The sequence below is a fragment of the Amblyomma americanum genome, chromosome 6 (assembly GCF_052857255.1).
Source record: "Amblyomma americanum isolate KBUSLIRL-KWMA chromosome 6, ASM5285725v1, whole genome shotgun sequence".
Classification (NCBI taxonomy): Eukaryota; Metazoa; Arthropoda; class Arachnida; order Ixodida; family Ixodidae; genus Amblyomma; species Amblyomma americanum.
The window spans coordinates 186,248,954-186,268,350 of record NC_135502.1 but is presented as its reverse complement, the minus strand read 5'-3'; positions in this window follow the sequence as shown (position 1 = coordinate 186,268,350).

The window sequence follows — 19,397 nt, the reverse complement described above, 5'->3', positions numbered from 1 at the left end:
GAACTTCTAGGTACAGCCTGCGAAGGATAGTAGACGCAGTTTATGGGTGTTCTCCAGTGTCGTCCACTGCTGCTACGTGCGAGTGCCGGCGGATCGATGAAGTGGTGCTTTTAAATGCTGCGCCTGGGGGCCTGGCCTGCTTAGACCACTCTTTGCGCAGAATCCCTGGAGATGATCAGGCCGGCGCACTTGTTTTTGGCTTGGAAATACTTCGGAACTTCTAGGTGCAGCCTGCGAAGGTTCGTAGACGCAGTTTAACCGTGTTTTCCATAGTCGGCCACTGCTGCTGCGTGCGTGTGCCGGCGGATTGCTGACGTGCTGCTTTTAAGTGCTGCGCCTGGGAGCGTGGCCTGCGCAGACCACTCGATGAGCAGAATCTCTGGGAGACGATCAGGCCGGGCACTTGTTTATGGCTTGGAAATATTTCGGAAATTCTAGGTGCAGCCTGCGAAGGATAGTATGCGCAATTTAAGTGTGTTCTCCAGTGTCGTCCACTGCTGCTGCGTGCGAGTGCCGAAGGATTGCTGACGTGCTGCTTTTAATTGCTGCGCCTGGAAGCCTGGCCTGCGCAGACCACTCGATGAGCAGAATCCCTGGGAGATGATCAGGCCGGGCAATTGTTTTTTGATTGGATATACTTCAGAACTCCTAGGTGCAGCCTGCGAAGGATAGTAGACGCAATTTAAGTGTGTTCTCCAGTGTCGTCCACTGCTGCTGCGTGCGAGTGCCGAAGGATTGCTGACGTGCTGCTTTTAAATGTTGCGCCTGGAATCCTGGCCTGCGCAGACCACTCGATGAGCAGAATCCCTGGGATATGATCAGGCCGGCGCACTTGTTTTTGGCTTGGAAATACTTCGTAACCTCTAGATGCAGCCTGCGAAGGATAGACGCAGTTTAAGGGTGTTCTCCAGTATCGTGCACTGCTGCTGCGTGCGAGTGCCGGCGGATCGCTGAAGTGGTGCTTTTAAATGCTGCGCCTGGGTGCCTGGCCTGCGCAGACCACTCTATGTGCAGAATCCCTGGAGATGATCAGGCCGGCGCACTTGTTTTTGGCTTGGAAATACTTCGGAACTTCTAGGTGCAGCCTGCGAAGGATAGTAGACGCAGTTTAAGGGTGTTCTCCAGTGTCGTCCACTGCTGCTACGTGCGAGTGCCGGCGGATCGCTGAAGTGGTGCTTTTAAATGCTGCGCCTGGGGGCCTGGCCTGCGCAGACCACTCTTTGCGCAGAATCCCTGGAGATGATCAGGCCGGCGCACTTGTTTTTGGCTTGGAAATACTTCGGAACTTCTAGGTGCAGCCTGCGAAGGATATTAGACGCAGTTTAAGCGTGTTTTCCAGAGTCGGCCACTGCTGCTGCGTGCGTGTGCCGGCGGATCGCTGACGTGCTGCTTTTAAGTGCTGCGCCTGGGAGCGTGGCCTGCGCAGACCACTCGATGAGCAGAATCTCTGGAAGATGATCAGGCCGGGCAATTGTTTATGGCTTGGAAATACTTCGGAAATTCTAGGTGCAGCCTGCGAATGATAGTAGACGCAGTTTATGGGTGTTCTCCAGTGTCGTCCACTGCTGCTACGTGCGAGTGCCGGCGGATCGCTGAAGTGGTGCTTTTAAATGCTGCGCCTGGGGGCCTGGCCTGCTTAGACCACTCTTTGCGCAGAATCCCTGGAGATGATCAGGCCGGCGCACTTGTTTTTGGCTCTGAAATACTTCGGAACTCCTAGGTGCAGCCTGCGAAGGTTAGTAGACGCAGTTTAACCGTGTTTTCCAGAGTCGGCCACTGCTGCTGCGTGCGTGTGCCGGCGGATTGCTGACGTGCTGCTTTTAAGTGCTGCGCCTGGGAGCGTGGACTGCGCAGACCACTCGATGAGCAGAATCTCTGGGAGAGGATCAGGCCGGGCACTTGTTTATGGCTTGGAAATATTTCGGAAATTCTAGGTGCAGCCTGCGAAGGATAGTAGGCGCAATTTAAGTGTGTTCTCCAGTGTCGTCCACTGCTGCTGCGTGCCAGTGCCGAAGGATTGCTGACGTGCTGCTTTTAAATGCTGCGCCTGGAATCCTGGCCTGCGCAGACCACTCGATGAGCAGAATCCCTGGGAGATGATCAGGCCGGGCACTTGTTTTTCGGCTTGGATATACTTCGGAACTTCTAGGTGCAGCCTGCGAAGTATAGTAGACGCAGTTTAACCGTGTTTTCTAGTGTCGTCCACTGCTGCTGCGTGCGAGTGCCGGCGGATCGCTGACGTGCTGCTTTTAAATGCTTCGCCTGAGGGCCTGGCCTGCGCAGACCACTCTATGCGCAGAATCCCTGTAGATGATCAGGCCGGCGCACTTGTTTTTGGCTTGGAAATACTTCGTAACCTCTAGGTGCAGCCTGCGAAGGATAGACGCAGTTTAAGGGTGTTCTCCAGTATCGTCCACTGTTGCTGCGTGCGAGTGCCGGCGGATCGCTGAAGTGGTGCTTTTAAATGCTGCGCCTGGGGGCCTGGCCTGCGCAGACCACTCTATGTGCAGAATCCCTGGAGATGATCAGGCCGGCGCACTTGTTTTTGGCTTGGAAACACTTCGGAACTTCTAGGTACAGCCTGCGAAGGATAGTACACGCAGTTTAAGGATGTTATCCAGTGTCGTCCACTGCTGCTCCGTGCGAGTGCCGGCGGATCGCTGACGTGCTGCTTTTAAATGCTGCGCTTGGGGGCCTGGCCTGCGCAGACCACTCGATGCGCAGTATCCCTTGGAAATGATCAGGCCGGGCAGTTGTTTTTGGCTTGGAAATACTTCCGAGCTCCTAGGTGCAGCCTGCGAATGATAGTAGAAGCTGTTGAAGCGTGTTCTTCAGTGTCGTCTACTGCTGCTGCGTGCGAGTGCCGGAGGATTGCTGGCGTGCTGCTTTTAAATGCTGCGCCTGGAAGCCTGGCCTGCGCAGACCCCTCGATGAGCAGAATCCCCGGGAGATGATCAGGCCGGGCAATTGTTTTTGGATTGGATATACTTCAGAACTTCTAGGTGCAGCCTGCGAATGATAGTAGACGCAGTTTAAGCGTGTTGTAAAGTGACGTTCACTGCTGATGCGTGCGAGTGCCGGTGGATCGCTGAAGTGCTGCTTTTAAATGCTGCGCCTGGGGGCCTGGCCTGCACAGACCACTCGACGCTCAGAATCCCTTGGAGATGATCAGGCCGGCGCACTTGTTGTTGACTTGGAAATGCTTCGGAACTTCTAGGTACAGCCTGCGAAGGATAGTAGACGCAGTTTAAGGGTGTTCTCCAGTATCGTCCACTGCTGCTGCGTGCGAGTGCCGGCGGATCGCTGAAGTGGTACTCTTAAATGCTGCGCCTGGGTGCCTGGCCTGCGCAGACCACTCGATAAACAGCATTCTTTTGAGATGGTCAGGCCGGCGCACTTGTTTATGGCTTGGAAATACTTCAGAACTTCTAGGTGCAGCCTGCGAAGGATAGTAGACGCAGTTTAAGGGTGTTCTCCAGTATCGTCTACTGCTGCTGCGTGCGAGTGCCTGCGGATCGCTGAAGTGGTTCTTTTAAATGCTGCGCCCGGGGGCCTGGACTGCGCAGACCACTCTATGCGCAGAATCCCTGGAGATGATCAGGCCGGGGCACTTGTTTTTTCTTTGGAAATACTTCGGAACTTCTACGTGCAGCCTGCGAAGGATAGTAGACGCAGTTTAAGGGTGTTCTCCAGTGTCGTCCACTGCTGCTACGTGCGAGTGCCGGCGGATCGCTGAAGTGGTGCTTTTAAATGCTGCGCCTGGGGGCCTGGCCTGCGCAGACCACTCTATGCGCAGAATCCCTGGAGATGATCAGGCCGGCGCACTTGTTTTTGGCTTGGAAATACTTCGGAATTTCTAGGTGCAGCCTGCGAAGGATAGTAGACGCAGTTTAAGCGTGTTCTCCAGAGTCGGCCACTGCTGCTGTGTGCGAGTGCCGGCGGATCGCTGACGTGTTGCTTATAAATGCGGCGCCTGGGGGCCTGGCCTGCGCAGACCACTCGATGCGCCGAATTCCTTGGAGATGATCAGGCCGGCGCACTTGTTTTTCGGTTTGGAAATAATTCGGAACTTCTAGGTGCAGCATGCAAATGATAGTAGACGCAGTTTAAGCGTGTTCTCTAGAGTCGTCCACTGCTGCTGCGTGCGAGTGCAGGCGGATCGCTGAGGTGCTGCTTTTAATTGCTGCGCCTTGTGGCCTGGCGTGCGCAGACCACTCTATGCGCAGAGTCCCTAGAGATGATCAGGCCGGCGCACTTGTTTTTGGCTTGGAAATACTTCGTAACTTCTAGGTGCAGCCTGCGAAGGATAGACGCAGTTTAAGGGTGTTCTCCAGTATCGTCCACTGCTGCTGCGTGCGAGTGCCGGCGGGTCGCTGAAGTGGTACTCTTAAATGCTGCGCCTGGGAGCCTGGCCTGCGCAGACCACTCGATGCGCAGAATCCCTTGGAGATGATCAGGCCGGCGCACTTGTTGTTGGCTTGGAAATATTTCGGAACTTCTAGGTACAGCCTGCGAAGGATAGTAGACGCAGTTTAAGGGTGTTCTCCAGTGTCGTCCACTGCTGCTCGGTGCGAGTGCCGGCGGATCGCTGACGTGCTGCTTTTAAATGCTGCGCCTGGGGGCCTGGCCTGCGCAGACCACTCGATGCGCAGAATCCCTTGGAGATGATCAGGCCGGCGCACTTGTTTTTGGCTTCGAAATACTTCGGAACCTCTAGGTACAGCCTGCGAAGGATAGTAGACGCAGTTTAAGGATGTTATCCAGTGTCGTCCACTGCTGCTCCGTGCGAGTGCCGGCGGATCGCTGACGTGCTGCTTTTAAATGCTGCGCTTGGGGGCCTGGCCTGCGCAGACCACACGATGCGTAGTATCCCTTGGAAATGATCAGGCCGGGCACTTGTTTTTGGCTTGGAAATACTTCCGAACTTCTAGGTGCAGCCTGAGAAGGATAGCAGACACAGTTTAAGCGTGTTCTCCAGTGTCGTCCACTGCTGATGCGTGCGAGTGCCGGTGGATCGCTGAAGTGCTGCTTTTAAATGCTGCGCCTGGGGGCCTGGCCTGCGCAGACCACTCGATGCGCAGAATCCCTTGGAGATGATCAGGCCGGCGCACTTGTTGTTGGCTTGGAAATGCTTCGGAACTTCTAGGTACACCCTGCGAAGGATAGTAGACGCAGTTTAAGTGTGTTCTCCAGTGTCGTCCACTGCTGCTGGGTGCGAGTGCCGACGGATCGCTGAAGTGCTGCTTTTAAAAGCTGCGCCTGGAGGCCTGGCCTGCGCAGACCACTCGATGCGCAGAATCCCTTGGAGATGATCAGGCCGACGCACTTTTTGTTGGCTTGGATATGCTTCGGAACTTCTAGGTGCAGCCTGAGAAGGATAGCATACACAGTTTAAGCGTGTTCTCCAGTGTCGTCTACTGCTGCTGCTTGCGTGTGCCGGCGGATCGCTGACGTGCTGCTTTTAAGTGCTGCGCCTGGGAGCGTGGCCTGCGCAGTCCACTCGATGAGCAGAATCTCTGGGAGATGATCAGGCCGGGCACTTGTTTATGGCTTGGAAATTCTTCGGAACTTCTAGGTGCAGCCTGCGAATGATAGTAGACGCTGTTTAAGCGTGTTCTTCAGTGTTGTCTACTGCTGCTGCGTGCGAGTGCCGGAGGATTGCTGGCGTGCTGCTTTTAAATGCTGCGCCTGGAAGCCTGGCCTGCGCAGACCCCTCGATGAGCAGAATCCCTGGGAGATGATCAGGCCGGGCAATTGTTTTTGGATTGGATATACTTCAGAACTTCTAGGTGCAGCCTGCGAATGATAGTTGAAGCAGAATTAGCGTGTTGTAAAGTGACGTTCACTGCTGATGCGTGCGACTGCCGGTTGATCGCTGAAGTGCTGCTTTTAAATGCTGCGCCTGGGGGCCTGGCCTGCACAGACCACTCGATGCTCAGAATCCCTTGGAGATGATCAGGCCGGCGCACTTGTTGTTGACTTGGAAATGCTTCGGAACTTCTAGGTACAGCCTGCGAAGGATAGTAGACGCAGTTTAAGTGTGTTCTCCAGTGTCGTCCACTGCTGCTGGGTGCGAGTGCCGGCGGATCGCTGACGTGCTGCTTTTAAATGCTGCGCCTGCGGGCCTGGCCTCCGCAGACCACTCGATGCGCAGAATCCATTGGAGATGATCAGGCCGGGCACTTGTTTTTCGGCTTGGAAATACTTCGGAACCTCGAGGTGCAGCCTGCGAAAGATGGTAGACGCAGTTTAACCGTGTTCTCAAGTGTCGTCCACTGCTGCTGCATGCGAGTGCCGGCGGATCGCTGACGTGCTGCTTTTAAATGCTGCGCCTGGGGGCCTGGCCTGCGCAGACCACTCTATGCGCAGAATCTCTAGAGATGATCAGGCCGGCGCACTTGTTTTTGGCTTGGAAATACTTCGTAACTTCTAGGTGCAGCCTGCGAAGGATAGACGCAGTTTAAGGGTGTTCTCCAGTATCGTCCACTGCTGCTGCTTGCGAGTGCCGGCGGATCGCTGAAGTGGTACTCTTAAATGGTGCGCCTGGGTGCCTGGCCTGCGCAGACCACTCTATGCGCAGAATCCCTGAAGATGATCAGGCCGGCGCACTTGTTTTTTGCTTGGAAATACTTCGGAACTTCTAGGTGCAGCCTGCGAAGGATAGTAGACGCAGTTTAAGGGTGTTCTCCAGTGTCGTCCACTGCTGCTACGTGCGAGTGCCGGCGGATCGCAGAAGTGGTGATTTTAAATGCTGCGCCTGGGGGCCTGGCCTGCGCAGACCACTCTTTGCGCAGAATCCCTGCAGATGATCAGGCCGGCGCACAGTTTTTGGCTTGGAAATACTTCGGAACTTTAGGTGCAGCCTGCGAAGGATAGTAGACGCAGTTTAAGCGTGTTTTCCAGAGTCGGCCACTGCTGCAGCGTGCGTGTGCCGGCGGATCGCTGACGTGCTGCTTTCAAGTGCTGCGCCTGGGAGCGTGGTCTGCGCAGACCACACGATGAGCAGAATCTCTGGGAGCTGATCAGGCCGGGCACTTGTTTATGGCTTGGAAATACTTCGGAAATTCTAGGTGCAGCCTGCGAATGATAGTAGACGCAGTTTAAGCGTGTTGTCCAGTGACGTCTAATGCTGATGCGTGCGAGTGCCGGTGGATCGCTGAAGTGCTGCTTTTAAATGCTGCGCCTGGGGGACTGGCCTGCGCAGACCACTCGATGCGCAGAATCCCTTGGAGATGATCAGGCCGGCGCACTTGTTGTTGGCTTGGAAATGCTTCGGAACTTCTAGGTACAGCCTGCGAAGGAGAGTAGACGCAGTTTAAGTGTGTTCTCCAGTGTCGTCCACTGCTGCTGGGTGCGAGTGCCGGCGGATCGCTGACTTGCTGCTTTTAAATGCTGCGCCTGTGGGCCTGGCCTGCGCAGACTACTCGATGCGCAGAATCCCTTGGAGATGATCAGGCCGGGCAATTGTTTTTCGGCTTGGAAATACTTCGGAACTTCTAGGTGCAGCCTGCGAAGGATAGTAGACGCAGTTTAACCGTGTTCTCTAGTGTCGTCCACTGCTGCTGCGTGCGAGTGCCGGCGCATCGCTGACGTGCTGCTTTTAAATGCTGCGCTTGGGGGCCTGGCCTGCGCAGACCACTCGATGCGCAGTATCCCTTGGGAATGATCATGCCGGGCACTTCTTTTGGCTTGGAAATACTTCCGAACTTCTAGGTGCAGCCTGAGAAGGATAGCATACACAGTTTAAGCGTGTTCTCCAGTATCGTCCACTGCTGCTGCTTGCGAGTGCCGGCGGATCGCTGAAGTGGTACTCTTAAATGGTGCGCCTGGGTGCCTGGCCTGCGCAGACCACTCTATGCGCAGAATCCCTGGAGATGATCAGGCCGGTGCAATTGATTTGGCTTGGAAATACTTTGTTACTTCTAGGTGCAGCCTGCGTAGGGTAGTAGACGCAGTTTAAGAGTGTTTTCCAGTATCGTCCACCGCTGCTGCGTGCGAGTGCCGGCGGATCGCTGAAGTGGTGCTTTTAAATGCTGCGCCTGGGGGCCTGGCCTGCGCAGACCACTCTATGTGCAGAATCCCTGGAGATGATCAGGCCGGCGCACTTGTTTTTTGCTTGGAAATACTTCGGAACTTCTAGATGCAGCCTGCGAAGGATAGTAGACGCCGTTTAAGGGTGTTCTCCAGTGTCGTCCACTGCTGCTACGTGCGAGTGCCGGCGGATCGCAGAAGTGGTGATTTTAAATGCTGCGCCTGGGGGCCTGGCCTGCGCAGACCACTCTTTGCGCAGAATCCCTGCAGATGATCAGGCCGGCGCACTTGTTTTTGGCTTGGAAATACTTCGGAACTTTAGGTGCAGCCTGCGAAGGATAGTAGACGCAGTTTAAGCGTGTTTTCCAGAGTCGGCCACTGCTGCTGCGTGCGTGTGCCGGCGGATCGCTGACGTGCTGCTTTCAAGTGCTGCGCCTGGGAGCGTGGCCTGCGCAGACCACTCGATGAGCAGAATCTCTGGGAGATGATCAGGCCGGGCACTTGTTTGTGGCTTGGAAATACTTCGGAAATTCTAGGTGCAGCCTGCGAATGATAGTAGACGCAGTTTAGCGTGTTCTTCAGTGTCGTCTACAGCTGCTGCGTGCGAGTACCGAAGGATTGCTGACGTGCTGCTTTTAAATGCTGCGCCTGGAAGCCTGGCCTGCGCAGACCACTCGATTAGCAGAATCCCTGAGAGATGATCAGGCCGGGCAATTGTTTTTGGATTAGATATACTTCAGCACTTCTAGGTGCAGCCTGCGAATGATAGTCGACGCAGTTTAAGCGTGTTGTCCAGTGACGTCCAATGCTGATGCGTGCGAGTGCCGGTGGATCGCTGAAGTGCTGCTTTTAAATGCTGCGCCTGGGGGGCTGGCCTGCGCAGACCACTCGATGCGCAGAATCTCTGGGAGATGATCAGGCCGGGCACTTGTTTATGGCTTGGAAATTCTTCGGAACTTCTAGGTGCAGCCTGCGAATGATAGTAGACGCAGTTTAAGCGTGTTCTTCAGTGTCGTCTACTGCTGCTGCGTGCGTGTGCGGCGGATCGCTGACGTGCTGCTTTTAAGTGCTGCGCCTGGCAGTGTGGCCTGCGCAGTCCACTCGATGAGCAGAATCTCTGGGAGATGATCAGGCCGGGCACTTGTTTATGGCTTGGAAATTCTTCGGAACTTCTAGGTGCAGCCTGCGAATGATAGTAGACGCAGTTTAAGCGTGTTCTTCAGTGTCGTCTACTGCTGCTGCGTGCGTGTGCCGGCGGATCGCTTACGTGCTGCTTTTAAGTGCTGCGCCTGGGAGCGTGGCCTGCGCATTCCACTCGATGAGCAGAATCTCTGGGAGATGATCAGGCCGGGCACTTGTTTATGGCTTGGAAATTCTTCGCAACTTCTAGGTGCAGCCTGCGAATGATAGTAGACGACGTTTAAGCGTGTTCTTCAGTGTCGTCTACTGCTGCTGCGTGCGAGTGCTGGAGGAATGGTGACGTGCTGCTTTTAAATGCTGCGCCTGGAAGCCTGGCCTGCGCAGACCACTCGATGAGCAGAAACCCTGGGAGATGATCAGGCCGGGTAATTGTTTTTGGATTGGATATACTTCAGAACTTCTAGGTGCAGCCTGCGAATGATAGTAGACGCAGTTTAAGCGTGTTGTAAAGTGACGTCCACTGCTGATGCGTGCGAGTGCCGGTGGATCGCTAAAGTGCTGCTTTTAAATGCTGCGCCTGGGGGCCTGGCCTGCGCAGACCTCTCGGTGCGCAGAATCCCTTGGAGATGATCAGGCCGGCGCACTTGTTGTTGACTTGGAAATGCTTCGGAACTTCTAGGTACAGCCTGCGAAGAATAGTAGACGCAGTTTAAGTGTGTTCTCCAGTGTCGTCCACTGCTGCTGGGTGCGAGTGCCGGCGGATCGCTGACGTGCTGCTTTTAAATGCTGCGCCTGCGGGCCTTGCCTGCGCAGACCACTCGATGCGCAGAATCCATTGAAGATGATCAGGCCGGGCACTTGTTTTTCGGCTTGGAAATACTTCGGAACTTCGAGTTGCAGCCTGCGAAGGATGGTAGACGCAGTTTAACCGTGTTCTCTAGTGTCGTCCACTGCTGCTGCGTGCGAGTGCCGGCGGATCGCTGACGTGCTGCTTTTAAATGCTGAGCCTGGGGGCCTGGCCTGCGCAGACCACTCTATGCGCAGAATCCCTAGAGATGATCAGGCCGGCGCACTTGTTTTTGGATTGGAAATACTTCGTAACTTCTAGGTGCAGCCTGCGTAGGGTAGTGACCGCAGTTTAAGGATGTTCTCCAGTATCGTCCACTGCTGCTGCTTGCGAGTGCCGGCGGATCGCTGAAGTGGTACTCTTAAATGGTGCGCCTGGGTGCCTGGCCTGCACAGACCACTCTATGCGCAGAATCCCTGGAGATGATCAGGCCGGTGCACTTGGTTTTGGCTTGGAAATACTTTGTTACTTCTAGGTGCAGCCTGCGTAGGGTAGTAACCGCAGTTTAAGGGTGTTCTCCAGTATCGTCCACCGCTGCTGCGTGCGAGTGCCGGCGGATCGCTGAAGTGGTGCTTTTAAATGCTGCGCCTGGGGGCCTGGCCTGCGCAGACCACACTATGTGCAGAATCCCTGGAGATGATCAGGCCTTCGCACTTGTTTTTTGCTTGGAAATACTTCGGAACTTCTAGGTGCAGCCTGCGAAGAAGAGTAGACGCTGTTTAAGGGTGTTCTTCAGTGTCGTCCACTGCTGCTACGTGCGAGTGCCGGCGGATCGCAGAAGTGGTGCTTTTAAATGCTGCGCCTGGGGGCCTGGCCTGCGCAGACCACTCTTTGCGCAGAATCCCTGCAGATGATCAGGAGGGCGCACTTGTTTTTGGCTTGGAAATACTTCGGAACTTCAGGTGCAGCCTGCGAATGATAGTAGACGCAGTTTAAGCGTGTTGTCCAGTGACGTCTAATGCTGATGCGTGCGAGTGCCGGTGGATCGCTGAAGTGCTGCTTTTAAATGCTGCGCCTGGGGGACTGGCCTGCGCAGACCACTCGATGCGCAGAATCCCTTGGAGATGATCAGGCCGGCGCACTTGTTGTTGGCTTGGAAATGCTTCGGAACTTCTAGGTACAGCCTGCGAAGGAGAGTAGACGCAGTTTAAGTGTGTTCTCCAGTGTCGTCCACTGCTGCTGGGTGCGAGTGCCGGCGGATCGCTGACGTGCTGCTTTTAAATGCTGCGCCTGCGGGCCTGGCCTGCGCAGACTACTCGATGCGCAGAATCCCTTGGAGATGATCAGGCCGGGCAATTGTTTTTCGGCTTGGAAATACTTCGGAATTTCTAGGTGCAGCCTGCGAAGGATAGTAGACGCAGTTTAACCGTGTTCTCTAGTGTCGTCCACTGCTGCTGCGTGCGAGTGCCGGCGCATCGCTGACGTGCTGCTTTTAAATGCTGCGCTTGGGGGCCTGGCCTGCGCAGACCACTCGATGCGCAGTATCCCTTGGGAATGATCATGCCGGGCACTTCTTTTGGCTTGGAAATACTTCCGAACTTCTAGGTGCAGCCTGAGAAGGATAGCATACACAGTTTAAGCGTGTTCTCCAGTATCGTCCACTGCTGCTGCTTGCGAGTGCCGGCGGATCGCTGAAGTGGTACTCTTAAATGGTGCGCCTGGGTGCCTGGCCTGCGCAGACCACTCTATGCGCAGAATCCCTGGAGATGATCAGGCCGGTGCAATTGATTTGGCTTGGAAATACTTTGTTACTTCTAGGTACAGCCTGCGTAGGGTAGTAGACGCAGTTTAAGAGTGTTTTCCAGTATCGTCCACCGCTGCTGCGTGCGAGTGCCGGCGGATCGCTGAAGTGGTGCTTTTAAATGCTGCGCCTGGGGGCCTGGCCTGCGCAGACCACTCTATGTGCAGAATCCCTGGAGATGATCAGGCCGGCGCACTTGTTTTTTGCTTGGAAATACTTCGGAACTTCTAGATGCAGCCTGCGAAGGATAGTAGACGCCGTTTAAGGGTGTTCTCCAGTGTCGTCCACTGCTGCTACGTGCGAGTGCCGGCGGATCGCAGAAGTGGTGATTTTAAATGCTGCGCCTGGGGGCCTGGCCTGCGCAGACCACTCTTTGCGCAGAATCCCTGCAGATGATCAGGCCGGCGCACTTGTTTTTGGCTTGGAAATACTTCGGAACTTTAGGTGCAGCCTGCGAAGGATAGTAGACGCAGTTTAAGCGTGTTTTCCAGAGTCGGCCACTGCTGCTGCGTGCGTGTGCCGGCGGATCGCTGACGTGCTGCTTTCAAGTGCTGCGCCTGGGAGCGTGGCCTGCGCAGACCACTCGATGAGCAGAATCTCTGGGAGATGATCAGGCCGGGCACTTGTTTGTGGCTTGGAAATACTTCGGAAATTCTAGGTGCAGCCTGCGAATGATAGTAGACGCAGTTTAGCGTGTTCTTCAGTGTCGTCTACTGCTGCTGCGTGCGAGTACCGAAGGATTGCTGACGTGCTGCTTTTAAATGCTGCGCCTGGAAGCCTGGCCTGCGCAGACCACTCCATTAGCAGAATCCCTGAGAGATGATCAGGCCGGGCAATTGTTTTTGGATTAGATATACTTCAGCACTTCTAGGTGCAGCCTGCGAATGATAGTCGACGCAGTTTAAGCGTGTTGTCCAGTGACGTCCAATGCTGATGCGTGCGAGTGCCGGTGGATCGCTGAAGGGCTGCTTTTAAATGCTGCGCCTGGGGGGCTGGCCTGCGCAGACCACTCGATGCGCAGAATCTCTGGGAGATGATCAGGCCGGGCACTTGTTTATGGCTTGGAAATTCTTCGGAACTTCTAGGTGCAGCCTGCGAATGATAGTAGACGCAGTTTAAGCGTGTTCTTCAGTGTCGTCTTCTGCTGCTGCGTGCGTGTGCCGGCGGATCGCTGACGTGCTGCTTTTAAGTGCTGCGCCTGGCAGTGTGGCCTGCGCAGTCCACTCGATGAGCAGAATCTCTGGGAGATGATCAGGCCGGGCACTTGTTTATGGCTTGGAAATTCTTCGGAACTTCTAGGTGCAGCCTGCGAATGATAGTAGACGCAGTTTAAGCGTGTTCTTCAGTGTCGTCTACTGCTGCTGCGTGCGTGTGCCGGCGGATCGCTTACGTGCTGCTTTTAAGTGCTGCGCCTGGGAGCGTGGCCTGCGCATTCCACTCGATGAGCAGAATCTCTGGGAGATGATCAGGCCGGGCACTTGTTTATGGCTTGGAAATTCTTCGCAACTTCTAGGTGCAGCCTGCGAATGATAGTAGACGACGTTTAAGCGTGTTCTTCAGTGTCGTCTACTGCTGCTGCGTGCGAGTGCTGGAGGAATGGTGACGTGCTGCTTTTAAATGCTGCGCCTGGAAGCCTGGCCTGCGCAGACCACTCGATGAGCAGAAACCCTGGGAGATGATCAGGCCGGGTAATTGTTTTTGGATTGGATATACTTCAGAACTTCTAGGTGCAGCCTGCGAATGATAGTAGACGCAGTTTAAGCGTGTTGTAAAGTGACGTCCACTGCTGATGCGTGCGAGTGCCGGTGGATCGCTGAAGTGCTGCTTTTAAATGCTGCGCCTGGGGGCCTGGCCTGCGCAGACCTCTCGGTGCGCAGAATCCCTTGGAGATGATCAGGCCGGCGCACTTGTTGTTGACTTGGAAATGCTTCGGAACTTCTAGGTACAGCCTGCGAAGAATAGTAGACGCAGTTTAAGTGTGTTCTCCAGTGTCGTCCACTGCTGCTGGGTGCGAGTGCCGGCGGATCGCTGACGTGCTGCTTTTAAATGCTGCGCCTGCTGGCCTTGCCTGCGCAGACCACTCGATGCGCAGAATCCATTGAAGATGATCAGGCCGGGCACTTGTTTTTCGGCTTGGAAATACTTCGGAACTTCGAGTTGCAGCCTGCGAAGGATGGTAGACGCAGTTTAACCGTGTTCTCTAGTGTCGTCCACTGCTGCTGCGTGCGAGTGCCGGCGGATCGCTGACGTGCTGCTTTTAAATGCTGAGCCTGGGGGCCTGGCCTGCGCAGACCACTCTATGCGCAGAATCCCTAGAGATGATCAGGCCGGCGCACTTGTTTTTGGATTGGAAATACTTCGTAACTTCTAGGTGCAGCCTGCGTAGGGTAGTAACCGCAGTTTAAGGATGTTCTCCAGTATCGTCCACTGCTGCTGCTTGCGAGTGCCGGCGGATCGCTGAAGTGGTACTCTTAAATGGTGCGCCTGGGTGCCTGGCCTGCACAGACCACTCTATGCGCAGAATCCCTGAAGATGATCAGGCCGGTGCACTTGGTTTTGGCTTGGAAATACTTTGTTACTTCTAGGTGCAGCCTGCGTAGGGTAGTAACCGCAGTTTAAGGGTGTTCTCCAGTATCGTCCACCGCTGCTGCGTGCGAGTGCCGGCGGATCGCTGAAGTGGTGCTTTTAAATGCTGCGCCTGGGGGCCTGGCCTGCGCAGACCACACTATGTGCAGAATCCCTGGAGATGATCAGGCCGGCGCACTTGTTTTTTGCTTGGAAATACTTCGGAACTTCTAGGTGCAGCCTGCGAAGAAGAGTAGACGCTGTTTAAGGGTGTTCTCCAGTGTCGTCCACTGCTGCTACGTGCGAGTGCCGGCGGATCGCAGAAGTGGTGCTTTTAAATGCTGCGCCTGGGGGCCTGGCCTGCGCAGACCACTCTTTGCGCAGAATCCCTGCAGATGATCAGGAGGGCGCACTTGTTTTTGGCTTGGAAATACTTCGGAACTTCAGGTGCAGCCTGCGAAGGATAGTAAACGCAGTTTAAGCGTGTTTTCCAGAGTCGGCCACTGCTGCTGCGTGCGTGTGCCGGCGGATCGCTGAGGTGCTACTTTTAAATGCTGCGCCTTGTGGCCTGGCCTGCGCAGACCACTCGAAGCGCAGAATACCTTGGAGATGATCAGGCCGGCGCACTTGTTTTTGGCTTGGAAATACTTCAGAACTTCTTGGTACAGCCTGCGAAGGATAGTAGACGCAGTTTAAGTGTGTTCTTCAGTGTCGTCTACTGCTGCTGCGTGCGATTGCCGGAGGATTGCTGAAGTGCTGCTTTTAAATGCTGCGCCTGGAAGCCTGGCCTGCGCAGACCACTCGATGAGCAGAATCCCTGGGAGATGATCAGGCCGGGCAATTGTTTTTGGATTGGATATACTTCAGAACTTCTAGGTGCAGCCTGCGAATGATAGTAGACGCAGTTTAAGCGTGTTGTAAAGTGACGTCCACTGCTGTTGCGTGCGAGTGCCGGTGGATCGCTGAAGTGCTGCTTTTAAATGCTGCGCCTGGGGGCCTGGCCTGCGCATACCACTCGATGCGCAGAATCCCTTGGAGATGATCAGGCCGGCGCATTTGTTGTTGACTTGGAAATGCTTCGGAACTTCTAGGTGCAGCCTGCGAAGAAGAGTAGACGCAGTTTAAGGGTGTTCTCCAGTGTCGTCCACTGCTGCTACGTGCGAGTGCCGGCGGATCGCAGAAGTGGTGCTTTTAAATGCTGCGCCTGGGGGCCTGGCCTGCGCAGACCACTCTTTGCGCAGAATCCATTGAAGATGATCAGGCCGGGCACTTGGTTTTCGGCTTGGAAATACTTCGCAACTTCGAGGCGCAGCCTGCGAAGGATTGTAGACGCAGTTTAACCGTGTTCTCTAGTGTCGTCCACTGCTGCTGCGTGCGAGTGCCGGCGCATCGCTGACGTGCTGCTTTTAAATGCTGCGCCTGGGGGCATGGCCTGCGCAGACCACTCTATGCGCAGAATCCCTAGCGATGATCAGGCCGGCGCACTTGTTTTTGGCTTGGAAATACTTCGTAGCCTCTAGGTGCAGCCTGCGAAGGATAGACGCAGTTTAAGGGTGTTATCCAGTGTCGTCCACTGCTGCTCCGTGCGAGTACCGGCGGATCGCTGACGTGCTGCTTTTAAATGCTGCGCTTGGGGGCCTGGCCTGCGCAGACCACTCGATGCGCAGTATCCCTCGGAAATAATCAGGCCGGGCACTTGTTTTTGGCTTGGAAATACTTCCGAACTTCTAGATGCAGCCTGAGAAGGATAGCAGACACAGTTTAAGCGTTTTCTCCAGTGTCGTCTACTGCTGCTGCGTGCGTGTGTTGGCGGATCGCTGACGTGCTGCTTTTAAGTGCTGCGCCTGGGAGCGTGGCCTGCGCAGTCCAATCGATGAGCAGAATCTCTGGGAGATGATCAGGCCGGGCACTTGTTTATGGCTTGGAAATTCTTCGGAACTTCTAGGTGCAGCCTGCGAATGATAGTAGACGACGTTTAAGCGTGTTCTTCAGTGTCGTCTACTGCTGCTGCGTGCGAGTGCCGGAGGATTGCTGACGTGCTGCTTTTAAATGCTGCGCCTGGAAGCCTGGCCTGCGCAGACCACTCGATGAGCAGAATCCCTGGGAGATGATCAGGCCGGGCAATTGTTTTTGGATTGGATATACTTCACAACTTCTAGGTGCAGCCTGCGAATGATAGTAGACGCAGTTTAAGCGAGTTGTCCAGTGCCGTCCACTGCTGATGCGTGCGAGTGCCGGTGGATCGCTGAAGTGCTGCTTTTAAATGCTGCGCCTGGGGGCCTGGCCTGCGCAGACCGCTCGATGCGCAGAATCCCTTGGAGGTGATCAGGCCGGCGCACTTGTTGTTGGCTTGGAAATGCTTCGAAACTTCTAGGTACAGCCTGGGAAGGATAGTAGACGCAGTTTAAGTGTGTTCTCCAGTGTCGTCCACTGCTGCTGGGTGCGAGTGCCGGCAGATCGCTGACGTGCTACTTTTAAATGCTGGGCCTGCGGGCCTGGCCTGCGCAGACCACTCAATGCGCAGAATCCCTTGGAGATGATCAGGCCGGGCACTTGTTTTTCGGCTTGGAAATACTTCGGAACTTCTAGGTGCAGCCTGCGAATTATAGTAGACGCCGTTTAACCGTGTTCTCTAGTGTCGTCCACTGCTGCTGCGTGCGAGTGCCGGCGGATCGCTGACGTGCTGCCTTTAAATGCTGCGCCTGGGTGCCTGGCCTGCGCAGACCACTCGATAAACAGCATTCTTGTGAGATGGTCAGGCCGGCGCACTTGTTTTTCGGTTTGGAAATACTTCGGAACTTCTAGGTGCAGCCTGCGAAGAAGAGTAGACGCTGTTTAAGGGTGTTCTCCAGTGTCGTCCACTGCTGCTACGTGCGAGTGCCGGCGGATCGCAGAAGTGGTGCTTTTAAATGCTGCGCCTGGGGGCCTGGCCTGCGCAGACCACTCTTTGCGCAGAATCCCTGCAGATGATCAGGAGGGCGCACTTGTTTTTGGCTTGGAAATACTTCGGAACTTCAGGTGCAGCCTGCGAAGGATAGTAGACGCAGTTTAGGCGTGTTTTCCAGAGTCGGCCACTGCTGCTGCGTGCGTGTGCCGGCGGATCGCTGAGGTGCTGCTTTTAAATGCTGCGCCTTGTGGCCTGGCCTGCGCAGACCACTCGAAGCGCAGAATACCTTGGAGATGATCAGGCCGGCGCACTTGTTTTTGGCTTGGAAATACTTCGGAACTTCTTGGTACAGCCTGCGAAGGATAGTAGACGCAGTTTAAGTGTGTTCTCCAGTGTCGTCCACTGCTGCTGGGTGCGAGTGCCGGAGGATTGCTGACGTGCTGCTTTTAAATGCTGCGCCTGGAAGCCTGGCCTGCGCAGACCACTCGATGAGCAGAATCCCTGGGAGATGATCAGGCCGGGCAATTGTTTTTGGATTGGAAATACGTCCGAACTTCTAGGTGCAGCCTGAGAAGGATAGCAGACACAGTTTAAGCGTTTTCTCCAGTGTCGTCTACTGCTGCTGCGTGCGTGTGCCGGCGGATAGCTGACGTGCTGCTTTTAAGTGCTGCGCCTGGGAGCGTGGCCTGCGCAGTCCACTCGATGAGCAGAATCTCTGGGAGATGATCAGGCCGGGCACTTGTTTATGGCTTGGAAATTCTTCGGAACTTCTAGGTGCAGCCTGCGAATGATAGTAGACGCAGTTTAAGCGTGTTGTAAAGTGACGTCCACTGCTGATGCGTGCGAGTGCCCGTGGGTCGCTGAAGTGCTGCTTTTAAATGCTGCGCCTGGGGGCCTGGCCTGCGCAGACCACTCGATGCGCAGAATCCCTTGGAGATGATCAGGCCGGGCACTTGTTTTTCGGCTTGGAAATACTTCGGAACTTCTAGGTGCAGCCTGCGAAGGATGGTAGACGCAGTTTAACCGTGTTCTCTAGTGTCGTCCACTGCTGCTGCGTGCGACGGATCACTGACGTGCTGCTTTTAAAGGCTGCCCCTGGGGGCATGGCCTGCGCAGACCACTGTATGCGCAGAGTCCCTAGAGATGATCAGGCCGGCGCACTTGATTTTGGCTTGAAAATACATCGTAACTTCTAGGTGCAGCCTGGGAAGGATAGAAGCAGTTTAAGGGTGTTCTCCAGTATCGTCCACTGCTGCTGCGTGCGAGAGCCGGCGGGTCGCTGAAGTTGTACTCTTAAATGCTGCGCCTGGGTGCCTGGCCTGCACAGACCACTCGATAAACAGCATTCTTGTGATATGGTCAGGCCGGCGCACTTGTTTTTGGCTTGGAAATACTTCAGAACTTCTAGGTGCAGCCTGCGAAGGATAGTAGGCGCAGTTTAAGGGTGTTCTCCAGTGTCGTCCACTGCTGCTACGTGCGAGTGCCGGTGGATTGCTGAAGTGCTGCTTTTTAATGCTGCTCTTGGGGGGCTGGCCTGCGCAGACCACTCGATGTGCAGAATCCCTTGGAGATGATCAGGCCGGCGCACTTGTTGTTGGCTTGGAAATGCTTCGGAACTTCTAGGTACAGCCTGCGAAGGATAGTAGACGCAGTTTAAGTGTGTTCTCCAGTGTCGTCCACTGCTGCTGGGTGCGAGTGCCGGCGGACCGCTGACGTGCTGCTTTTAAATGCTGCGCCTGGGGGCCTGGCCTGCGCAGACCACTCTATGCGCAGAATCCCTAGAGATGATCAGGCCGGCGCACTTGTTTTTGGATTGGAAATACTTCGTAACTTCTAGGTGCAGCCTGCGTAGGGTAGTAACCGCAGTTTAAGGATGTTCTCCAGTATCGTCCACTGCTGCTGCTTGCGAGTGCCGGCGGATCGCTGAAGTGGTACTCTTAAATGGTGCGCCTGGGTGCCTGGCCTGCGCAGACCACTCTATGCGCAGAATCCCTGGAGATGATCAGGCCGGTGCACTTGGTTTTGGCTTGGAAATACTTTGTTACTTCTAGGTGCAGCCTGCGTAGGGTAGTAACCGCAGTTTAAGGGTGTTCTCCAGTATCGTCCACCGCTGCTGCGTGCGAGTGCCGGCGGATCGCTGAAGTGGTGCTTTTAAATGCTGCGCCTGGGGGCCTGGCCTGCGCAGA